Source organism: Delphinapterus leucas, chromosome 15 (assembly GCF_059928025.1).
Source record: "Delphinapterus leucas isolate spDelLeu-1000000601 "Yukka" chromosome 15, BTC_Dleu_Yukka2, whole genome shotgun sequence".
In the NCBI taxonomy this organism is placed as follows: domain Eukaryota; kingdom Metazoa; phylum Chordata; class Mammalia; order Artiodactyla; family Monodontidae; genus Delphinapterus; species Delphinapterus leucas.
This window is the reverse complement of record NC_143143.1, coordinates 70052670-70077500: the sequence shown is the minus strand read 5'-3', so window position 1 is coordinate 70077500 and position 24831 is coordinate 70052670. Positions and strand designations below refer to the sequence as shown.

The following is a 24831-nucleotide window of genomic DNA, read 5'->3' as shown; positions in this document are numbered from 1 at the left end:
AGATATTGAATATAGTTCCATGTGCTATACAGTAATCCTTGTTGTTTATCTATTTTATATGTAGTAGTGTGTATCTGTTAATCCTATACGCCTAATTTATCCCTCTCCCCCTTTCCCCTTTGGTAATCATAAGTTTGTTTTCTATGTCTGTGAGTCTGTTTCTGTTTTGTAAATAACTTCGTTTGTATTGATTTTTAGATTCCACATATAAGTGATATATAATATTTGTCCTTCTCTGTCTGACTAACTTCACTTAGCATGATAATCTCTAGGTCCATCCATGTTGCTGCAATTGGCAATATTTCATTCTTTTTTATGGCTGAGCATACCACATCTTTATCCATTCATCTGTTGATGGACATTTAGGTTGCTTCCATGTCTTGGCTATTGTAAATAGTGCTGCTGTGAACATTGGGGTGCATGTATCTTTTTGAATTAGACTTTTCATCTTTTCTAGATATATGCACAGGAGTGGAATTGCAGGATCATATGGTAGCTCTATTTTTAGTTTTTTAAGGAACCTCTATACTGTTTTTCATAGTGGCTGCATGAATTTACATTCCCACTAACAGTGTAGGAGGGTTTCCTTTTCTCCAACCCTCACCAGCATTTATTTGGCCATCTGTATGATTCTTTGAAGAAATGTCTATTTAGGTCTCTGGCCCATTTTTTGATTGGGTTGTTTGTTTTTTTGATATTGAGTTGTATGAGCTGTTTCTATACTTTGGAAATTAAGCCCTGTGTCATTTTCAAATACCTTCTCCTAGTCTGTAGGTCGTAAGACACGATTCTTTTTTCTTTTTTTTTAATAAATGTATTTATTTTATTTCTGGCTGTGTGGGGTGTTTGTTGTTGCGTGCGGGCTTTCTCTAGTTGTGGCGAGCAGGGGCTACTCTTCATTGCAGTGCGCAGGGTTCTCATTGTGGTGGCTTCTCTTGTTGCGGAGCATGGGCTCTAGGCACGTGGGCTCAGTAGTTGAGGTGCGTAGGCTCAGTAGTTGTGGCTCGCGGGCTCTAGAGCGCAGGCTCAGTAGTTGTAGCGCACAGGCTTAGTTGCTCCACAGCATGTGGGATCTTCCCAGACCAGGGCTCAAACCTGTGACCCCTGCATTGGCAAGCAGATTCTTAACCACTGTACCACCAGGGAAGTCCCAGACGTGATTCTTAAAGTGTGGTCCCTGGGCCAGCAGCTGCAACATCACCTGGGAACTTGTTAGAAATGCACATTCTCAGGCCCTACTCCAGACCTACTGAATCAGAAACTCTGAGTGTGGGGCCCAGCAATCTGTATTTGAATAAACTCCCTTCCCCCACACCAAAGGGTTTCTAGTTTGTGACCTGTTGTTCTAAGACATGTAGTAACTGCAGGAACCTCCCATCCAGGCAGAGGTATAGAGGATACAGAGGTGTAGAGGACTGCCAGGCAGGGCATTTATGATCATTCTGAGCCACATGCCTGGGTGAGGCACTGGAGATGCTGCAGTGATGGCACAGTCTTGGTGGGGGGAGGGAGAAGGGAAAGAAGAAGAACAGACAGGCAGTCAGGCAATTGTGATGTAAGGTAGCAGGATGGGAGGGTCCAGGAAAGCTTTCCCGAGTAGATACCTATCTAAGCCTGAAAAATAAATTGGAATTAGTTAGATGAAGAAGGGTGGGAACGGTGTTACAAGTGTACTGACTAGTTTGTACAGAGGCTGGGCAGAACTACCTGGGGATAGTTCAGTCTTTTTTTAAAAAATTATTATTTATTTATTTTTTGGCTGCATTGGGTCTTCGTTGCTGCGCGCAGGCTTTCTCTAATTGCGGTGAGCAGGGGCTGCTCTTCGGTGCCGTGTACAGGCTTCTCATTGCGGTGGCTTCTCTTGTTGCAGAGCACGGGCTCTAGGCCCGCGGGCTTCAGTAGTTGTGGCACATGGGCTCAGTAGTTGTGGCTCGCGGGCTCTAGAGCGCAGGCTCAGTAGTTGTGGCGCACGGGCTTAGTTGCTCCGCGGCATGTGGGATCTTCTCGGACCAGGGATCAAACCGTGTCCCCTGCATTGGCAGGCGGATTCTTAACCACTGGACCACCAGGGAAGTCTGACAGTTCATGACAGAAGCTGTGACAGTGTGAGTAGGGGGCGGGGGGAGGAATCAGATAGTGTGTTTGTTGGGGGAGGGAGTGCGGGGTCCTCTGCCCTCAAAGCAAAGGAAGAAGCTTTAATGGGTATTGAGAAAAAGCCCTCCGGCTTCCATGTGGAGCGGGCACTAGGGAAGATAGTACGGGAGGGGAGGGCAGCGAGGAGAGACCCAGAGGGTGTCAGGCCTTCCGTCGCCCCTAGATCCAGCCTGCTTCTGACCTCCAAGGCAGCTGCAGAGACTCAGCCCCCAATAGCAGCTTTGGGCAGGTGGAGTTGCAGCAACCAAGGCCTGCTCCTTCCGGGGCTCAGGGGTGGGGCTGGGGAAGCAGCCCCACCAGACCCCGCCCACCACTACCGGCCCGCCCCCCGTGGTCCGCCCCCACCGCCGGCCTCGCCCCCAGACTCAGCCCCTCCTGCAGCTGTTGGCTGGAGGAAGCCAGATTCTGCGCTGCGATCTGGGTTGCTTTTCCTCTCCTTGTTCTCTTTCCCTGCTGATGTGGCTAAGGCTGCGGTGCTACTGGGGCCTCTTCTCCCAGGCCCTCCAGGGACAGGCTCTGGATCAGGGATCCCTAGGCTGGAGGGCAGGGGACTTCCGTTGCTGTCCTCTACTCCTGCCAACCAAGCCGTTGGTGCCAGTCGAGGACTGGCCCGACCTGGCCAGGTTGCCTGGCAGTGTGGGCTGCGGCTGGGCAGTTCCCCGCTCCAACTGTCCTTCCCGGAAAAACGTCAGTTTGAGCGAACTCTTTTGTAATCCATTTGTGATTTCTAGCCTAGGGAAGAAAACTAAAAGATCATTAACCATTCTATGAAGTGGAGCTTTCTGTGTGTTCTAAAATCCCTGCAGGACTTACCAGCTGTCCCATGGGGTGGACCTTCAGCAAGGGGACATCTTATTTTTCCTCTTTTTATTTAGATATACTTTCTGGCCCCATTCCCTTCCATCTGGGATCCAGAATCATGTCTCGGTATGCTTTTCAATTCAAGGAGGGTCTAGCATGGATGTTCAAAAGATTTAAATTTTGTTCATAAATAGAATGATAATAGATGTTCAGAAATATTGTTTAGAGATCAGTTGATGCTGGGCCTTGAACTATATATAGATGGAGTATGTACAGGAGGGTCAGGCGCAGTGTAAGTGGTGAGTGAAACCATGAAAGTGAGCGCAAGGAGATGGCCTGTCTGACCTTGAATACGGGGCAAAACCATCGGCACTGAGGAGCCATTGATGGTCGCTGAGCAGGAGAGTGACACAGTATTGGTAGTCACTGTGCTAGATCCTTTGTAAATGGTACATGCACTGTTCTGCCCACATGGTTCTCTCTACCTGGGCAGTGGTTCCCTCTCCTGTCCATACAGTTAACTCATTTTTTAGATTCCGGCTCCATTGTTCCTTCCTCAGGAAAGCTTTCAGTAGCAGAGAGACTCTAAGGTCACCCCCTGTATTCCCACCTCCTGGTGTTCATGCCTTTGTGTAACCCCTTCCTCTTGAGTGTGAGTGGGGCCTGTGACTTGCTTTTTTTTTTTTTTTTATCATCTTTATTGGAGTATAATTGCTTTACAATGGTGTGTTAGTTTGTGCTTTACAACAAAATGAATCAGTTTTATATATATACATATGTTCCCACATCTCTTCCCTGTTGCGTCTCCCTCCCTCCCACCCTCCCTATCCCACCCCTCTAGGCGGTCACACAGCACCGAGCTGATCTCCCTGTGCTATGCGGCTGCTTCCCACTAGCCGTCTACCTTACGTTTGGTGGTGTATATATGCTGTGACTTGCTTTTAACCAATAGAATATAGCAAAGGTAATGGGATTTCACCTCCCATAGTACATTACATCATATAAGAGTCTTGGACTTCCCTGGTGGTACAGTGGTTAAGAATCCACCTGCCAATGCAGGGGACGTGGGTTTGAGCCGTGGTCCAGGATGATCCCACATGCTGTGGAGCAACTAAGCCCGCGTGGCACAACTACTGAAGCCCATGTGCCTAGAGCCCTTGCTCCACAACAAGAGAAGCCACCGCAATGAGAAGCCCATGCACCACAACGAAGAATAGCCCCCGCTTGCCTCAACTAGAGAAAGCCCACGTGCAGCAACGAAGGCCCAGTGCAGCCCAAAATAAATAAATTTACTAAAAAAAAAAGAGTCTTGCTAGCAGACTAGCCCTAGAGACTCTCCTTGCTCACTTGATGAAGTAAACAGCCATGTAGAGGAAACAAACATGTCAAGGAGCTCCGGGTGGCCTCTGGAAGCTGACAGTCAGCGAGAAGCCAGGGTCCTCGGTTCTACAGCCACAGGGAAATGAATCCTGCCAACAGCCTGAGGGGGCTTGGAAGCAATTCCTCCCCAGCTGAGTCTCCAGATGAGAATGCAGCCAAGCTGTCACCTTGATTACAGCCTTGTGAGTCCCTAAGGCAGAGACTCAGCTAAGCCATGCTCAGAATCCCGACTCTCACAGAAACCGAGATAATAAATGTATGTTGTTTGAAGCCCTAAGGTGGTAGTGATTTGTTGCAGCAATAGCTAACTAGTACACCTTCTGGCTAGGTTAAATTTCCCTTACATAGGCTCTCATAACATCATGTGCTTTTTCATCTTACTCTTCTATGTGAACTTTATTTATATATATACCATTTGATGAATGCTATGTCTTCAGGAGGGTACTTTCTGTTCATCACTGTACCCTAGAGCCTCACTTGGTGCCTGTCACTTAGAATAAGACCCGTAATAAGTATTAGTTGCATGTGTTAGTGAGTGAATGCTCTTATTTAATCTTTACTCAATCTAGTAAAGTGGGAAGCATTGTTACATATGAAGAAAAGGAAACCAGTTATTAATATGTACTCAAAAGTATACTGAACAAAATGTTATTATCTTATACTTAATAAAATTCTGGTTGTGCATACCACTGTAGCCTAATTTTTAGTATGACTAAAGAATAAATGATTTGGGAGCAGGGCATAGATTACATGGTATGACATCCTTCATGGAGCATTGCATTTGCTGAAAAAGCACAACTATCAAAAATTGCTTCTGGGCTCCTTTGGTTTCCCCAAAGCCTTCTCATAACCCTTACTTATTCTTCTGAAATTCCTGCCCTGTTGACAATGACAGGCCGTCATCTTCTAAAGCTTTGTATGATTCTACCTGCATTCAACGTCACTCTCCTCAACTTCATGAACTCTACATCTTCGGCAAGATTGGCACTTTCACTTTGCACTCTGCTTGCGTTGGACTCTCAGTGGTCAAAGCCATCTGACAGCGGGATGTCAGTTCGGGTTAGAGCTCTGCTCAGGACCCTCCAATGGCTCCCACCCTCACACCTGCCACCTCTCTGCTGTGCCCTCCCACTACAGTCCCCCCAAGCACTTACTCTGCAGCCACCGGGGTTACCACCTCATGGATGTTTAAGCACACAGGCACACTCCCCCTTGCCCTGGAGGTTTCCTCTGTTCAGAAGGCTCTTTCCCCACATATCCACGTGACTCACTCCCTCACCCGCTTAGGAGCACTCAGATGTCACCTTTCTACCGGGACCACTCCCATGCATCTTTCCCTGTTCTGACCTTTTAAAGTAGCACTAACCACCCATGCACATGCTATATAATTGACTTATTTCTGATATTTGATGTTTATCTGTCTCCCCCTTTGAGAATGCAGGCCCTATGAAGATAAGACTCTGGATGTGTCTTCACTGATACATCCCAAGAATGGGGTCTGGCACATAGTAGGTATCCAATAAAGAAGCCTGGGTGAGAGTCCACATCTTCGATGGTCTTGCCTCCACCTTGGAGTCTCCATCCCATACTTCTGGCCTGTCTCCCCCTGGCCTCTCTCACCGTGCTCTGGACCTTGTGCAGGTGATATGACTTGTTGCCAGTATCTGCCTGACACAGTAGGGCCTTCCTAGGGGGTCAGTGTTTGGATCTTCCTGTATCTCTGCCAAGTCTCCCACTGAATACTAAATTCCATGTTTTAAAATTTCTTTAAGGGCAAGAGAATTCAAGAGGAAGGAGCGAGGAGAAAAGAGATGATGCAGGAAGCAGTAGGAGAGGGTGGAAGGGAGAAGACAGTCACGGATTTTCCTGGGGTCCCCACCCAGTCAGCTTTCCAAGCGGCTTGAGGAGCAGCCAGCACTGAGTAAGGGCTGCGTGCCACATATTCTGAGCTGGGTGCCACGTGTCATGAGCTGGGGGCCACATATCGTGGGCTGGAGGGCCACGTGGCAGAAGCAGTCCCGTTAAGTCACGGGACACACAGCCACACTGCTTTGTAAAGCTTGGTGTGTGGAGTATTTTTGTTTTTTACAACCCAGCTGTCTGTGTAATGACTTCCTTTCCTCTGCCTTGTTCACCGAGGTGTCCCTGGACGACCAGCTGAGTCACCACATTCCTTGCAGCTGAAAACGCTGGCCTAAGCACAGGGGCCCAGTTCCTTCATGTAGGTGGGACCTTTGAAGGCTGCCAGGGAGTGCCTTGGAAAGACAGGCTACAGAGCTCCCGTCTCTCACCTGTACCTCTCCCCAAAAACAGGATTTAAAAAACAAGTGAAAATAGAAATTCCATCTGTTAAACACTAAGGAATGGCCAAAGCCATGTGTCACACACTGAACAATTATTTGTCAGCAACCATGAAGTCTATACTAAATTGAGTGTGGGGAGGGGCGGGGGGCCAGGCACCAAGAATGACATCCATGCCTTCTGTCCTGTTGCTGCATGAAGGGTCAGAAATCCAGGTGAAGAGACTGGGAACTCTCATGCTCAGCTGGCAGAAATGGAAACTTGCTCAGTCCTTCCATAAAATAAGCAAAAGAAACAGGCAGTTTTCAGCAGAAGTAAGTATGCATGGGGCAGAGAATTCAGCAATCTTACTCCTTGAAGTATGTTTTAAAGAAAGTTTGCTCAGATACTTAAGAAGACAAGATAGGCGAGCAGGAGGCAGAAGTGAGTTAGTAAACCATGGTGGAGGCAGACCTTGGAATTCTATACAGCACTGAGAAATGATGAGTTAGATGTACATCCAACAGCATGGATGAAACGTAAAGTGTTAAGTGGGGAAGACAGTAAAAGAGATTTAAAGTACAGTGCTTTTCCAGTTTGACTGAGTTATGACTGATATACAGTAAACCCCATATATTTTAAGCATACAATTTGAGTCTTGACATGTGTAGATACCCATGAAACCATCACCACTATCAAGCTACTGAATATGTCCATCTCCCCCAAAGTATGAAGTTCAACAGATGTTGAACACCTATTAAGTTAGAAAAGAAAAGTTCAGCAGTGTGTGTGATATAATCCCATAGTTATATAACTATGTGTAATATAATATCCCATAGTTATAATAACAAAAAATGTTTAGGTACCCTGAAAAAATCTGGAAGCACGTATACCAAACTTAATTGTATTTGTTATTGGGAATCTTGCAAAAGCTGCATGGCCCCATTGCACCTTGCACCTCAGAAACTATCCATACCTGTTAGCCCATGTCGTGGTCTCCAGGTTTCCAGTGAAGGTTTAACACACTAGAAATTTGTCATTATGGTCCCCTAACTTTGAATGACTTTATTAAAATGCCACTGAGGCCATCACAATGGACCCTGACAGAAGGGTGCCTGACTTTATCATTCTCCACCCCGACATCAGAGAGCTGTGTCAATAATTTCCTTCAGTTCACCTCCCAGTCATTTTCTCTTATCATCCCTCCAAACAGGAGATATTCCAGCAGTGGGCTGATTGTGGCTGAGGACAAAAGAATGATTCCTCAACTTGTTTTCAAATCCGTCTTTTGTTACTGCTCTTCTCATATCTCATAAGTACAGGAGTGGAGGAAGTCTGTGGGGGCAGGGGCATATTTAGTTTTGTCTGGTTATGGGTTTTATATAAAGGCCATCATTAAGTGTGTGTTCTTTTCTGTCTGGCTTCTTTCACTCCACATTATTTGTCAGAGTCTTCCAGGTTGTTGTGTGCAGCTGTAGTTTATTCACTTTTAGTGCAGCATATAGCATTCCATTGGGTGAATATACCATAATTTATTTATCCCGTCAACTACTAATTGACATTTGGGTTGTTTCCAACTTGGGACTATTATAAATAATGCTGCTGTGACCATTTTGGTACGTGTCTACTGCTCTACCTGAGCATGTTTTTCTCTTAGGTATACACTTTGGAGCAGAATTGCTGGGTTATAAGTATGCCTTATGCTTAATTCTGAAAAATAATGCCAAACTGTTTTCCAAAATGATTATACACGTACAGTCCACCCCAGCAATATATACGAGTTCGCCTTGTACATTCACCAACAGTTCTCACCAGCTGTTGGTACTGTCAGAGTTTGTACTTTTAGCCATCTGGTGGGTCTGTAGTAGTTGCTCACTGTGGTTCATTTTCTTGATTACTAAGGAGGCTAAACACCTTTCATGTTGTTGGCCATTTGGATTTTCTTGATGTGAAGTGAAGAGCCTGTTCTTGCCCACTTTTCTATTGGGCTATCTTTTCATTAGTTATTTATAGTAGGTTTTTTTTTTGGTATATTCTGGATATAAACCCTTTGTCAGTTATATGCATTACAAATCTTTCTCCTCTGTAGCTTCCCTCTTCACTCTGCTAATAATGTTTCTTGAAGAAAGAAGCTCTTAACTGTAAAAAAAAAAAGTCCAATTTATCAGTCTTTCCTTTGTGATTAGTGCTTTTTCTGTCTTGTTTAAGAAAACCTTTTCTACCTTGAGGTCATGAAAATATTATTGTATGTTATCTTCTAAATCTGTGTTGTTTTACCTTACATATTTAAGTCCATAATCCAACAGAAATTGGTTTTTTGTTTATTGACTAAATTAAGTTAAATTGGAATAACGCATCCCCTATATACACCCATTCATTTACTGAGTTTCTTCTGTGTGTCAGGCCATGTTTATTGTTTTACTTTTCATATTTAGGTCCATAATCCATCAGAAATTGGCTTTTGAGTATGGTGTGAGATAGGGTTCCAATGTCATTTTTCCCATATGGATATTAAATTGACTCAACACTATTTATTCAAAAGATCATTACCCCACACTGTTCTGCAGTGCTATCTTTATTATTAACCTGGGTTTTTTTTGGGGGGGGTGTCTCTCTTCTGTCCATTAGTTTTTGTCTACTTTTGTGCCAATACCATACTGTTGTAATTATTAGAGCTTTATTATAAGTCTTATTAGCTGATAGAGTAAATCTTCCCACCTTGTACTTCTTCAAGAGTATCTTAGCTGTTCTTGGCTTTCTGCAGTTTCACATAAATTTTACATTAGAATCATCTTGTCGTGTTCCATATGAAAATCAACTGGGATTGCTTTGACTCTATAGACCAACTGGAGAGAATGATAGCTTTACATTATTGGGTCTTTTCATCTAATTAACATGGTATTTTTCTCCATTATTCATTTATTCTTTAATATCTATTAAAATGTTTGTGGTTTCCGCCATAGAGGTCTTACATGTTGTTTGTGAGATCCATCCCTAGGTACTTGGGTTTTTTTTTTTTTTTTTTTGCTATTTCGAAACTATTTTGACTATTCTTTTCAAAAACTCTTTTCTGATTCTTGCTGGAGTATAGAAATAAGGTTGATTTTGGTATATTGATTTTGCAACCCAGAAGAGAGCCTTCATCAGAACCTGACCATGGTGGCACCCTGATCTCAGACTTCCAGCCTCTAGAACTGTGAGAAATAAATTTCTATTGTTTACAAGCTACCGAGTGCTATTTTGTTATAGCAGCCAGACTAAGACAGTCATTTTTTAGTTCTAAAAGCTTGTTTGAGATTCCTTATGATTTTCTACACAGTCATGTCATCTTTGAATAAAGATAGTTTTATTTTATTCTTTCCTGTCTTTATGACTTTTTCTTTTTTGCCTTACTGCCCTGGCTAGGACATCTAGTAAAATGTTGATTAGAGGTGGTATTCGCTGATATCCTTGCTCTGTTCCTGACTTTAGGGAGGAAAATGTTCAATATTTTACCATTAAGGATGGTGTTGGGCTTCCCTGGTGGCGCAGTGGATGAGAGTCCACCTGCCGATGCAGGGGACACGGGTTCGTGCCCCAGTTAAAGATCCCACATGCCGCGGAGCGGCTGGGCCCGTGAGCCAGGGGCCTAGGAATGCAAATTGGTTTAACATTTAAAAACTACCAACCACATTAACAGCATAAAAGGGAAAAATAATTTGATCATCTGAATAGATGCTGAAAAAGCATCTGATAAAATTCAACATCTACTCACAATAAAACCTCTCAGCAACCTAGGAATAGGAAAGAACTTCTCAATCTGATATAGGGTATGTAAAAACTCTAGAGTTAACACCATCCTTTTTTTTTTTTTTTTTTGCGGTATGCGGGCCTCTCACTGCTGTGGCCTCCCCCATTGCAGGGCACAGGCTCCGGACGCGCAGGCTCAGCGGCCATGGTTCACGGGCCCAGCCGCTCCGCGGCATGTGGGATCTTCCCGGACCAGGGCACGAACCCGTGTCCCCTGCATCGGCAGGCGGACTCTCAACCACTGCACCACCAGGGAAGCCCTATTTCATTTAATTTTTGAAAACTATTTTCACTGAGTACAAAATTCCTTGGTTGGCAGTTTTCTTCCCCCTGTAAACTTTAAAGATATCATTTTAGTCTTCTATCTTCTTTTTGATGAGAAGCAGGTTGTCATTCTAATTGTTGTTTCTCTGAAATATGTCTTACTTTTGCTTCTGCCTACTTTTAAGTAGTTTGACTATGTTGTTGGCTTTTAGTAGTTTGACTATGTTGTGTCTAAGATGTGGTTTTCTTTATATAGTATTCAATGTATTATTTATTTGCTGAGCCTCTTGAACCTATGAATATCTTTCATTAATTTTGAAACATTCTTAACTATCATCTCTTCAAACATTTTTTTCTTTCCACTATCTCTTCTGCTTCTGTGACTCAAATTACTTTTGTTTCTATTTAATTGGGAGTTTATTGGCAATAACTCTAATAAACATGTATGGTTTGTGATTTTACTATGAAATATCAGTTTGATTCAAATATATTAGCAATATTTGGCCTGTAGAGTATCTATGACATTTAAAAAACCCACAAAGTGTTAATTCTGGGCAACCACTTTAAAAAAAGAAAAAAATTTGTAAAAATTCTAAAGCCATAGAAAATCAGACTGGATGTATTTTTTTTTCTTTTTTTTGCGGTACGTGGGCCTCTCACTGTTGTGGTCTCTCCCGTTGCGGAGCACAGGCTCCGGACACGCAGGCTCAGTGGCCATGGCTCATGGGCCTAGCCGCTCTGCGGCCTGTGGGATCCTCCCGGACGGGGGCACAGACCCATGTTCCCTGCATCAGCAGGCGGACTCTCAACCACTGCGCCACCAGGGAAGCCCTGGATGTATTTTTAAAAGATTAATAAATTAATTTATTTTTGGCTGTGTTGGGTCTTCGTTGCTGTGCGTGGGCTTTTCTCTAGTTGCGGGGAGTGGGGGGCTACTCTTCACTGCGGTGCACTTCTCTTGTTGCGAGCATGGACTCTAGGCACGCAGGCTTCAGTAGTTGTGGCACACAGGCTCCGTATTTGTGGCTTGTGGGCTCTAGAGCGCAGGCTCAGTAGTTCTGGCTCACGGGCTTAGTTGCTCTGTGGCATGTGGGGTCTTCCCAGACCAGGGCTCGAACCCATGTCCCCTGCATTGGCAGGCAGATTCTTAACGACTGCACCACCAGGGAAGTCCTGATATGATATGGTGTTTGTCTTTCTCTTTCTGACTTACACCACTTAGTACGAAACTCTCTAGCTGCATCCATTTTGGTGCAAATGGCTTTATTTCGTTCTTTTTTTATGACTGAGTAGTATTCCATTGTATATACGTATCACATCTTCTTTATCCATTCGTCTGTCGATGGACATTTAGGTTGTTTCCATGTCTTGGCTATTGTGAATACTGCTGCTGTGAACATAGAGGTGCATGTATCTTTTTGAATTATAGTTTTGTCTGGTTATATGCCCAGGAGTGGGATTGCTGGATCATATGGTAATTCTATTTTTAGTTTTCTGAGGAACCTCCATACTGTTTTCCACAGTGGCTGCACCAACTTACATTAGAGGGCAGCATGTTGAATCTTGGTTCTGTGGTCCAATGTGGGAAAATGAGGAAGGCAGGCTGGGCCAGACTAAGGCTAGGGAAACAGAACCAGCCACAGATATGGGCTGTCCTGACTGAGGTGGTATAAGGCACAGGGTCTAGAAGGTAGAAGAGGGGAGGGGAGAAGCCAGGACTGTAGAGAAGCTGAGAATGTGACTGGGGATGACTCTGTAGTCCAAGGCCTCTGTTCACCTGGGCCAGAAGCAAGTTCTCTTCCCTGGTCCTGGGCAGCTTGGCTGGCCAGTGTCTCCTCCAGGCCAACCAGTGCCCATTTGTATAACCTGGGCTGAATATGGACACTCAGGACAACTTCATTGTTTTTCTCCCTGCATCCATTCTGAGCCCTCCATTCTGATCTGCACCCAGCACGTTGTCCCTACACCTTTACTGAAGGGCTCTTAGGGTACAACTCAACTTATTACCACTACCTTCAAGGCCCTGCATGATCTGGCCACTGTCCGCCTCTCCAGCCTGATCTCCTCCCATTATCTGCCTCATTGTCTGTGCGCCTTCTCCCTCTTTGTTTAAATCACCATGTACCCTTGACAGCCACAGGGCCTATGCGCGTGGTGTTCCCTCTACAGGGAGCACTCTTCTTTCCCGTATTTTCCTAGTGTTATGGACTAAACATATGTGTACCCAAAAAATTCATATGTTGAAGCCCTAACTTCCAGTGTGGCTATATTTGGAGTAAGGAAGTCATTAAAGTTAAATGAGGTCATGAGAGTGAGCCCCTGATCCCATAGGATTAGTGTCCTTATAAGAAGAGATACCAGAAAGTTTACTCTTCTTCTCTCCCCATGCACACATATGAGGACACAGTGAGAAAGCAGCCATGTGCAAGCCGGGAAGAGAGTCTTCACCAAAACTGAATTGGCTGGAAGCTTGATCTTGGACTTCCAGCCTCAAGAATTGTGAGAATATTAATTTCTGCTGTTTAAGCCACCTGGTCTATGGTATTTTGTTATGGCAGCCCAAGCACACCAATACATCCAGTTTAACCCCTATTTTCCCCTTTAGATCTCACACCAACTATTTCCCTAAACATCTTTGATCCAAAGCCTCCTATTTCTGGGTCTCATGGTACCATGCACCATGTAAGATTTATGTTTTTGGTTATTTGACCAATATCTGCCTGACATACTAGACTGTAAATTCCATGATGGTCTTTGGTTTTGTTCAAGGCCGCATACCCAGAACCTAACACACAGCCAGGTACATAGTAGGTGCACAATACATATTTACTGGGAAAAAGAGTGGTGGGTGGGGACAGACAGTGCCTTGAGCTGGGAGGCTTTTATGGACATTCGAGTTCATCTCTGGTCTAGCAGCATCCCTCTAGCACTCTCTACTGACAAAGCCAAACACTGTGCCACTGACAAAAAAGAAATGTTGACAGAATTCAACTCCAGTATCACAAAGCAAGGCAAGGAAGGGTGGATTTAGAGCAGAGAGGCAATAAGTTGGCATAACTGGATTCAGAACTTTTCTTAAGAAGACAAATGGGACTTCCTTTTTAACTTTTGAGTTCTCATCACGCATCAGACACCGTGGTAACAGCAACATGCGGATTATCTCACTCAATTCTCACAACATTAGGGGGTTAAGTCAGTTTACTCAAGCTCACACAGCAAGTAAGCGGGGAAGACAGGATTCAAACTCAGGAGTTCTGGATTTAAATCCTACTTACTTACATACTATATTAAACTAACTGCCTCCGGGATTCTTTCACTCCAGGCTTTATAAAGGCAACATAAGGATTCATAGAGAGTGATATGACCCTCGCTCTGAAATGAACTATGTGCTGTTGATTAAGCTAAGGGGTCTGTCACGATCCTGGTCCTACAGAATAGAGGTCGGGTTGTAATTCTATTTCATCAACTATACTTCTGGCAGTTTCTTTTCTGCTTGAGAAAGCTCCTCAGAATGTGAGTGCAGGTGACATTATTATACGGATCACCTTGAATTCGTTTCAAACGTTTTTTAAAGGAAAATGATTTGCCTCCCTGGATAAACATTATTTGCCACATACCTCCCAATACTGGTATCAAGTGCATGCTGTTTCCTCTGCCTGGTGTCCTCTTCTCATCTACTCTTTAGACCCTGCCCCACTGTCACCTCCTCTGGGAAGTCTTTCCATGCTCTCCTATGTAGTACGAATGATGTCCTTCTCTCTGCTTCCGAAAGCAGTTGACACATACATCTAGTGTTACATATTTTCTTCCAGAATTCTTTCTTTCCATGTCTGGCTCCTCTGAAATACTGAGTTCTTAGTGGTTGGGAGAGTGCGTTGTTTATCTCTGTATCCCACAGTGCTGGATCAGAATAGATGCTCGAAAAAGTTTGTTGAATAAATGAAATTTTAAACGGGAGTAACATATCCTATATACAGCTGTTCCTCAGTATCTGTGGGGGGTTGTTTCCAGGATCTGCTGCAGATACCAACATCCATGGATGCTCAAGCCCCATAGTTGGCCCTCTGTACCCCTGCTTCCACATCCTCGGATTCAACCAACCATGGATCGTGTAATACAGTGGTATGTCTTTATTGAAAAAGATCCATGACATGTGCAGTTCAAACCTGTGCTGTTCAAGGGTCAACTGTATATATACTTACTCATTCAAAAAATATTTATTGAACAGCTAAGAACATCAGGCCATATTCCAGATGCTGCAGGTGGATAACACAAAGTTCCTGCTCTCAGAACATTACAGATGCTATCGAGCTCATAAGGGCTACGAGGAAAAGTAAAGCAAGATGATGGGAGAGAATGATGGAGCTTGGGACTTGATGTTTTAGGAGAGTGTTCTGGGAATGTCTTTCTGGGAAGGTGACTTCTGAATAGAAATTTGGATTAAGGGCATATGTGTTTCTGATATCTTGGGGGAAGAAACACTCAGTGCAAAGGTCCTGGGGTAGGAGTGAGCCTGCACATTACAGAAGCAAGAAGGAGGCTAGTGTGACTGGAAAGTAGTTAAGGGGTTGAGTGGACAGAGATGCAGTTAGAGAGGTTGGGGAGTGTAAGGAGGGGGGAGGGGGGAGATCAAATAGGATCTTGGAGGCCCTTGAAAAAAATTTTTTGGTTTTTGCTCTGTCTGAGATGGGAAGCCATTGGAGGCTTTAGAGGAGGGAAATAGGTTTTGACTTAGGATTTAAAAGAATCTCTCTGGCTGCTTGAGAACAAGTTCTATGAGAGCAGAGTGGAATCAAGGAGAGCAGTTTGGAAGTTATTGCAATATTCCAGGACAGAGAAGATGAGGGCTCAAATGAGGGTATTTTAAAAGTAGAGCTGACAGACTTTGCTACTGGATTACATGTGGGATATAATAGGAAGAGAGGAGTCAAGGATGACTTAAAGGTTTGGTGGAAGCCACTGGAAGGATGGAATTGACCTTAACTGAGGTGGGGAAGACTTTGAAAGGTGCAAGTTGAGGGGCAAGTTCCACAGTTTGGCTTTGGACATGTCAAGTTGGACATATTGTTCAGCGCTTGTTTATGTTCACTGGTTTTCAGGATCTGAAGGTTATGATGCAACCTGAAGTTAAAGTCAGTGTTGTTTATTGAACACCAGGCACTGTGCTGAAAGCTGCACGTGTGCTGTTATTTAATCCTTTCAGTCATTCCTATTGGCTTCATTACTGATATTTTCATTGCTCTTTTATGGATGAGAGATTAAATAGCATATCCAAAGTCACTCAGCCAATTATTAATCTGCTAGTATAATGCAGACGCAGGATTTCAACCTAGGTATGTCGGACTAGAGATGCTAAAGGTGGGGACCACTTTCTGGGCATATTTGCTACAGACATGGACTCCATAACAAAAAAGGTGCCTGGAACTTGTGACAAAAACTCAGAAAAGGGTCACCCTCACCTCAGGCGTTACAGGTTCCACAATAGAAGCTGTGAAAAAAAGAGCATTATTGTACCTGAGGGGGCTAACTGATGCTTGAAAGTTCTCAAGTACCTGAAGACTTAATGTTAAGAAAGCAGTCATCGGAAGTCGTCGTTGTTGTTAAGAAACAGAAGAGATAAAAAATTGCGGTGCTGTGCTAGTGGGATAAAAGAAAAACCAAATCCCAGGCGATGCTCGTTGGGAAACACGGGAGTGGGAGCAGAGGGGCCGGGAAAGGGCCAGGGTTCCTGCCCTGCCTGCATCTTTTTGAAAGTACAGCCTGCCGTGGCTTTCCTCAGGTGGTCCTCTAGAAGGACCAGGATACGGAGTACAAAAGCCGGGAACCTCCAGAACCGCAGCATCCGCCCCCAGTCCCCTCCTTCTCCGCCCCCTTCAGCCTCCACGCGGAGAGAAGCGGGAGCGGCGCCCGCGCATGCGCCCGGGGTAAGGTCCGCTTTCTGCGACGTCAGGGGGCTTGCGCCCGCACGAAAGCCCCGCCCCCCCGGGCGCCAGAGGCGACCTGGGCGGGGGGCCTCGGGCCACGCCCCCAGCCGAGCCGAGCGGGGCCGAGCGGAACCGAGCGCTTCCGAGTGCGGCCGAGCCGAGCCGAGCGGCCCGGAGTCGGTTGGTGCAGCTGCGTCCCCGCCGCCCAGTAGTCCGCGGCTCCGGCGTCGCCGCCGCCGCCGCCGCTGCCGCCGCCGCCGCCGCCGCCACCGCCACCGCCTCCGCGGGGCCTGCGCCGGCCGGCCGGCGGCCCGCCCGCCGGGAGGGAGGCCCGGAGCGCGGGGAGAGCAGCCCGGCCGCGGGCGCCCCCGCCGCTGCCGCTGCCGCTGCCAGGTGAGCGCTCGCCGCGACCCGCCGGCCCCGTGTGCCCCCGCGACTGTCAGTCCCCGTGTGTTTGTGTGTCTCCTCCTGTCAGCCCCCTGTGTCTGCGCGAGCTCCTCCCACCACACCTGGCCCCCGGCCCTGCCCGCAGTGTCCGCCACCCCCTCCCGCCGGCTGCCCCGGGTCTTTCTGTCAGCCGCCAGCACCCCCTGGCTGGGACGCTCCGCCCCTTCCCCCCGAAGCCCCTCCCTCCGCTCCATCTGTCAGCAACACCCCCCCCCCCGACCTCGCTGCTGGCTCGGGCACCCTGGAGGCGTGAGGGTGCCGCCGCCGCCGCTCCCGGGGGTCCGAGTAGCCCCCGCGGGCCACACGGCTGCAACGAGGGGGTTGTGGCGGGGCAGTGGGGGTGTCCGCAGATGCCCGCCGGACCATGTGAGGGTGCGTGTCCCCGTGTGCGCCGACTGTGAGCACCGCGTGTGCGCCCGAGCGCCGGGAGGGGAGCGCGGGGGGCGGCCTGACCAACGTGGGGCGGAGATGCCGGGCGGCCGAGAGCCGCTTGCTCCAAGTCCCTCGGGCCGGCTGCGTCCTGCGGGGATGGGGGCAGTCCCAGGCTCTGGTCCGCTCGGCCAGGGAGGCAGCTGAGCCGGGACTCGAGCCACTCTGGGTGCAGTAGACTTCTCCATCCTGGGACCGGTGTTTGCCCTCGAGAAGGCAGCGAAGCTGGGCTCTGGCTCCCCGGATGCCGCAGGTGGCATGTGAGCAGAGTTTGGGGGCTTGCTTAAACCTTCCCAGTTTGGGATTTCCATTCAGAGAAGCCTGTCGGAAGTGATTGAGGAGTGGGTGGGATGAGGAGTTTAGGTGGAAAGTGTTTTGAGAGCTTGAGTCATTTTGAGTTGCGTGGTTTGCATTTCTGAGGAGTGATTGCCCTGGGCTTTTGCCCTGCGAGAAAATGTTATGTGGTGGGGGGGGGGGAGGGGGGTGTAGAGGAGGAGGGAGGGCACACTCCTTTCCGTCTTTATCTGTGTCATGTGGACGTATAGTATGTTTATTCATAAGACCTCCACACATCCTCAATTTTAAGAAAATTACAGTAGTTTCCATTTATACATGCTCTTGTATCCTGTTACCTTAATGTTCTTTATTTGCAGTAACTTCGTATTGCATATTTCAAAACTAAGAGAAAATGCGTTCTAAAACAATTGGTATTTTGCCGGATAATTCTCAACCACGGGGAAAGAGCCAAAAGCGCACTTCATTAGCTGGAACAACTTATTCGGGCTTAATTTGTTTCTAAGAGACATACAGTGGAAAAATCCAGAAGCGGCATAGTAGTAGCTAAGAGTGTTAGGAAATTAATGAAAAGGGCCCTTCTGTTGCTGCCTTGGAAAGATGGTATCAAAGTTGCTGTAGAGGACAGAGCTGCTATGTAATGATAAACATATTAACCAAGTTGGTTTTGTGACCTTGATACATTGCGTGGCGCTTGATTTGTACAGTGCTTCCTAACAGGAAGACATTGCATGGGAAGCAGGGTAATTTGGGGAGAAAATGGTCCCCATTTTTTTTTTTTTGTCATATTTAACTAAGATTTCAGACTAGGGCAGTCTCATGTGGGAGTGGGTTTTTTTTTTTTCTAAGATAACATCAAAAATTACAAAAATAACTCATGTTTAAGGCAGAAAACTAGGGAAAAAAAACACCTAAGAAAAGCATAAGAAAAAACCCACCATCCCACAAACCATAGTAAACCATAGTTTGGTATTTATCCCATTAGTCTTTTGTTCCCATATGTAAGTATTTTTTTTTCTTACAGAAATGCTGCTTTACCATAAGATTGTTTCATTGTCTGTTTTTTTACACTTATAAATAGATTGTGAGAGGTATGTCTTGTTTTAATAAGAACTTGTTCCTTTTTTGAGCCTTTTAAAAAGATTAGGTCCTTTGCTTAGAGAGCTCCGACAGCTTCACATCTTAAAGTAAAATCTGAAGTCCTTGCTTTGGTCTACAAGGCTACCTCTGTGTCCTCACTTCCAGCCTTGCCAGACAGATCTTTTTGCTATTCCTTAAAAACTTCAAGCATGCGCCAGCCTCCTTGCCTTTTGCATTTGCTATTGCGTCGGCTTGGAACTCTGTTCCCTGGACACCATGATTCTTCTTCCCTCAGGCTCTGCTCCAGTGTAACCTTTTAAGGCCTTTCCCTGACCACTCTGTGGAGGATACACCCCCATTCCCCTGTCCTCCTTAACCAACCTTACTTTTCTTCATGGCACTTACCACACTTGGCAAATACCTATTTATTTGTTGGTTTATTGTCTCTTTCCCTCGATTAATCTGGAAGTGTGAGGCTTTTTTCACTGGTGTATCTTCAGGGCCCAGAGAGGACCTGACCCATTTTGGTGCTTAATCAATATTTGTTGAATGAATGAATGCTTATTACCCATCCATGCATGTAACCTTCCTGGTAGCCTCCTAGGCTTTTATTTTATTTATTTATTTTTTAACATCTTTATTGGAGTATAATTGCTTTACAATGGTGTGTTAGTTTCTGCTGTATAACAAAGTGAATCAGCTATACATATACATGTATCCCCATATCCCCTCCCTCTTGCCTCTCCCTCCCACCCTCCCTATCCCACCCCTCTAGGTGGTCACACAGCACTGAGCTGATCTCCCTGTGCTATGTGGCTGCTTCCCACTAGCTATCTATTTTACATTTGGTAGTGTGTATATGTCCATGCTACTCTCTCACTTCGTGCCAGCTTACCCTGCCCCCTCCCCGTGTTCTCAAATCCATTCTTTATGTCTGCGTCTTTATTCCTGTCCTGCCTGTAGGTTCATCAGAACCATTTATTTTTTTCCTCCTAGGCTTTTAGATTGCTATATCATGAAGTGGGATAACAATCCTTTAAAAGTCAGGATAGTCCTCTCCTTTACATATCTGAGGAGAAGAATTTTACAAAGTGAGGCTTATGATCTTAAAAAGAATTACAATCTTGATTTAACTTGAACAGTTGAGGGAAGGAACAGTTTTGGCAAATGTTACTGGCTCTCCTTCTTATGCATTATACCTTGTGTTACATTGGAAAACTTTGAAACGTATAAAGTATCTCAGTTGTGCTTACTGCTATGATTTCAGTGTGGTAGTTCGTAGTGATAGTATTAGCCTCAAGAGGATAGTGAGTTTTCTGTGTCAACAGATACCCAGAGATATAATTACAGCTTTAATGCATTTTCATTTGAGGAGTAGCTGTTATATTTACTTATTTTCCTGGCAGTTTTATCCTTTTCATTTCCCTGGTTATCAGTTTTTGGATGGCCTAGCAGGTAACTTAAGTTTTTTTTTTTTTTAAACATTTTAAAATAAATCCTTGATCTCTTGAGCATTTTACAACTCCCACGTGACTCTTGAACTATTTGAAAGTACCAGCTTCATCTTTCAGGATGAAATGACATCTGTAGTAGAACATATAATTGCATTTTCATTATAAGGAAGGGAAAAATTGTATATTGGGGTAGAATTTTTACAGAGAGAATATAGTGTGAGTGTAAGCTTTCTAAAAGCTTATATTTCAAGTAGGCAATCTTTAATTTCAGTGAGTTTTTGAAAAGAATCCTTGCTTTTTGCTCTAAAGGAAAAGAATTCCTTTGAACACAATCCAAACCTTCAAAATCTTTTTTCTTATGCCTCAAACATATGAGAACTTGGGAAAAAAAATCCTAAATGAAAAATTTTATTCTTTTAAGGCCTAAAGGGAGTGTGTTAATTAATTTTTCTTTGTTCCACGGGCATTTATCAAGCACATAGTCGGGGCAGTTCTGTGTGGTTTTGTATGGGCTACATTACCACATTTCGTTTTAGATTACCGATCTGATTTGGTATTACTTCTTCTCTTTTCTCGCTTGGCTCCCTCCCTTCTCTCATCATAGTCTCTTCCTAAGTGATCTCATCCATTCCCAGGGCTTGATTACCCTCTGGATGCAGATGACTACCTCAGTAACACCTCCCGCCTGGACCCTTCTTTGGTTCTAGACTTACATTTTTGTTGTTGTTGTTGTTTTGCGGTACGCGGGCCTCTCACTGTTGTGGCCTCTCCCGTTGCGGAGCACAGGCTCAGCGGCCATGGCCCACGCGCCCAGCAGCTCCGCGGCACGTGGGATCTTCCCGGACCGGGGCACGAACCCGTGTCCCCTGCATTGGCAGGCGGACTCTCAACCACTGCACCACCAGGGAAGCCCTAGACTTACATTTTTACCTACCGCCCCCCTTCTCTCTCTCCTGGCAGCCTCACAGTGATCTCAAACTTCACGTGTCCAAAATCGATTGCTCAATCTCCCCCTCAAACTTCCAAATTTGTATTCCTCATTCTTGACCCCTCTCCCCTCTCTCATCCAGCTTTCCCCTGCCCTGAGCCTTCCCTGTCTCAATGTCATTACTGTCCATTCATCGTTTCGCCAGAGACCTGAAAGTTGACCTGGATTTTTCCCGATTCCTCACCCTACCTCCAGTCTGTCAGCGTGGCCTGTCGGCCTAGCTTCCAGGTACTTCAGATCCTCCCTTCCCTCCGTCCTCCTAATCCAGCCACCGTCTTCTCTCAGCTGGATGACTGTTCCTGCCTGTCACCTGGTCTCCCAGCATCCACTCCTGCCTTCGCTAACCCGTTCTCCTGCCAGCAGCCAGTGAGCCTACCAGTCCCTGTCACCCTGCTCATCCCCTGCCCACTTCGAGGCTCCCCACCGCCCTCAGACCCACGTGCACACTTACTCAGGTGCCGGCCTCTGTCTCCTCTCTGCTCCGCTTCTCACTCGCTGCGCCTCTGTCAGGTGGGAGCATCATCGGTTCCTCTCAATGCCAAGTTCTTCTCCTCTTCTGTACAGCCCTTCCCTCTGCCTGACACTGTCCCCCCGACTCTTCTTGTGGAAGGTCCTTCTCCAACATCTGGGCTCAGCAAAAATGTCCCTCCTCAGAGGAGCCTCTTCCCTGATCACCCCTTTACAGTAGCTTCCTCCCCATTGTCCCCCTCGCAGTACGTGTGCATTTCCTGCTAGCACTTCACTAAAATTCCAAGTATTTCATTCATATGTTTGTTTCCTTCTTTATTGTCTACTCCAGTAGACTGCAAGACCAAGAGGGCAGGGACAGCCTTGGCCTGTTTATGGTCCAGTCTGGGCACTGTGCTCTGCCTAGACTCCACCAGCTGCAGGTCCCCAGTACCTTCTGGATGATAAGAATTATTATAACAGCTAACCTTTCTTGAGACTATGTGCCAGGTCCGTGGCTAAGTGTGTTCGTGCATTATCTCTAAATCTCTGGGAGAACCTACTAAGGTGGTGATGGTTATTATATTATCATTATATTATTATATTACCATCATTATATTATTATATTACCATCATTATATTATCATTTGGGAGGTTTTTTTGTTTTGAGAAAATTGAGCTTAGAGAAGTAATTTTTAAAATACGGCAGCTAAGAAAGTGGTGGAGCTAGAATTTGGATCTGTATGATCTGACTGTAGAATTCATTGCTTCCCTTTGATTCATTGCTGCCTTCTGATATGAATGTAGGAATGAGTGAATGAATGTGGAATATGCGGTGATATTAATATTGGGTGGTTCCTCATGTTTGTGTTTCTGAGCATATATTGGAGTATAAAAAAAAAAATGCTTGGGTTAGGGTGGTGCATTTCCTGGGAAGTTTCTGTTGATAACCACTGTGCCAAAGAACAGAGATGAGTTTGTGTTTGGGCTCTGTGTTTTACTTTTACCTTTGCCACTTTCTAGCTGCAAGCTCTTGGGCAAATTCCTTAACATGTCTAAGTCTGTTTTTTTCAGCTGGAAATGGAGAAAAATAATAGTTCTTATCTCACAGGGTCATTGTGAGTAGCATAATTATACGCAAAAAACAGTCAATGCTAGCTATCAATATTAATATTATAGGGAGGAAAAAAAAAGTTAGGAAAAGACTTTTAGCCCCATCAACAAACTAGAGTTTGGTTAAGAGTGAAAGACAGAAACCATAACTAACAGTAGTGTTTCAGTGACTCTGGTTTTGAGTTTATAAAAATTATCAGGGAATTAACTATTTGGCTTGGGATTTATAATCATTCTATTGATGTATGCAACTTTATGTTTGTATTTAAACTTGTTCAATGCTTGTAGGTAAGATAGTTTTGTTTTCTTCTTTTTCTTTTTAAACTCCTCCCAATCTTAAAAAGATTCTCAGGGTAGAGGGATCCTTTGAGAGACTGGCTATTTTTTTTCCCCATTCACCACCGTTACAGCTTACTTAAGTTATGATTATCACCAGGGAGTTTACTTCAAATATCCAAGCAAACAGTAGGCCCAGCACAGGCATGGATGGGCTTGGCAGCCCTTATGATGGAATATCTGGGCACAGTTGCATTTTCTGGTGGGATGGCTTAAGAGCAAGTGCCAGTCTGATGACTTCCATCATCTTTGTGAAATAGAGGGTGAGGTTGTCCTCTAAGAGTAAGAGGGAAGAGGTCAGAGGAAAAACAAGGAGATTTGACATACAGCTGAGGTCAGGAAGAGGAAGAGTGAACTTGGGGCAATGTCCATGACCTCTCGGCAGTATGCAGGGCTCCGCTGAGGTAGGAGACCGTGGATTGATCAGGGCGCCAGGAGCATTCAGCTGCCTGGGTTTAGGAGCAAAGAAGACATATAGCTGGACTGAGCCAGGGTTGAGTTTTGCTGGCGGTGAGCAACGGAAGGACAGTGGAGCAGAGGAACTGAGGGTGTTGAGCAGGGAGTGATTAACACGAGCAGTAAGGGGGTCTCTGCTGCACGTGGATGAGAAAAGGACCAGAGGTGTGGATGAAATCAAGCAGTGGATGTATTGGAGCGATGGAGTAATAGGAGGATGTGGTTAGAGAGCGACATGTGAGTGGACGATTTCAGAGTTGGAGCAATTAATTACTGGACATGACAGGCACCTGGGTTTTGCCACAGACATAAGTGGCTGAAGTGAAGCGAACTCAGTGAAGAAGGTCAAGTAACTGAGGCTGGAGTGTTGTTTGGGTCATCCATGTGGTTATCCAAGCCATCAAAAGGGTGGCGGGACATTTGGGGTGGAGAGAAGGAAGGCGTGCCAAATCTTCGGTGAATGACATACTGGCAATGAGAAGAGGTGTGATGACCAGCCTGCAGGAGCCGCAGAGGATCAGGGCATTGGCAGAGCAGTGACCTGGAAGCTTTGTTGGTTGCAGGGTCTCTTTGGAAGAAGTTGGTCTTGGCCCAGGTTCATTATGCTTCTGAAGGAATCCCAATTCTAGGTGGGCAGCATGGATGGCATATAGATTTGTGTTTCTAAACCTGGTCATGGAAATCATCTGAGGGTCTGTGTTAAAAACACAGATTCCAGGGCTCCACCCCAGGCCCACTGAATTAGAATTTCTAGGACAGGAGTCTGAGAATGTGCATTTTAACACTCCGCCCTCCACACACACACCTGGTAGTCCTTTATAATTAGGCAAGTTTGGGAAATGTGCCTGTAGTGGGTAAGAACACGGGGCCTGGAGGCCGACTGCCGGGGTCTGAAGTGAGGCTGGTGAGAGAGAGTCTTAGCCGGTGACTCTTAATAGCTTGCCTTTCCAGGTCTAGCTGATACCAGATGCACTGAATTAAGAGACCCTCCATTAGAGGCAAACCCCCTGACGAAAACAGGAAGAGACAGCTGGTGATGACAGAGACAAAAACTCTCCACAAAATAATTCAAAGTACAGCAGTTTGGGGACGTTCATAGAGGAAACAGTCTTGTTTGCCTCTGTGGTCTCCGAATACATTAATTAATCATAATTGCTATCCTGTTCAGCAGGAATAGGTCAAATTATGGTTTGGT

General features: G+C 45.6%; 1 protein-coding gene across 8 annotated transcripts in view; it reads left to right on the top strand.

Annotated features, from left to right (window-relative positions):
• The window catches only part of ZHX3 (zinc fingers and homeoboxes 3), a 141222-nt gene that overhangs the window by 3343 nt on the left and 113048 nt on the right, over positions 1–24831 (top strand). The window contains exon 1 of one of the 8 annotated variants that reach the window (XM_022592401.3): positions 16842–16985. The exons of 6 other annotated variants lie outside the window; for them this stretch is intronic. The gene's annotated coding sequence lies outside the window, so the exon portion shown is untranslated. Of the gene's footprint in view, positions 1–16841; positions 16986–17007; positions 17412–24831 lie in introns of those variants that run through there. One more of the 8 variants, XM_022592399.3, reaches the window with a different exon arrangement.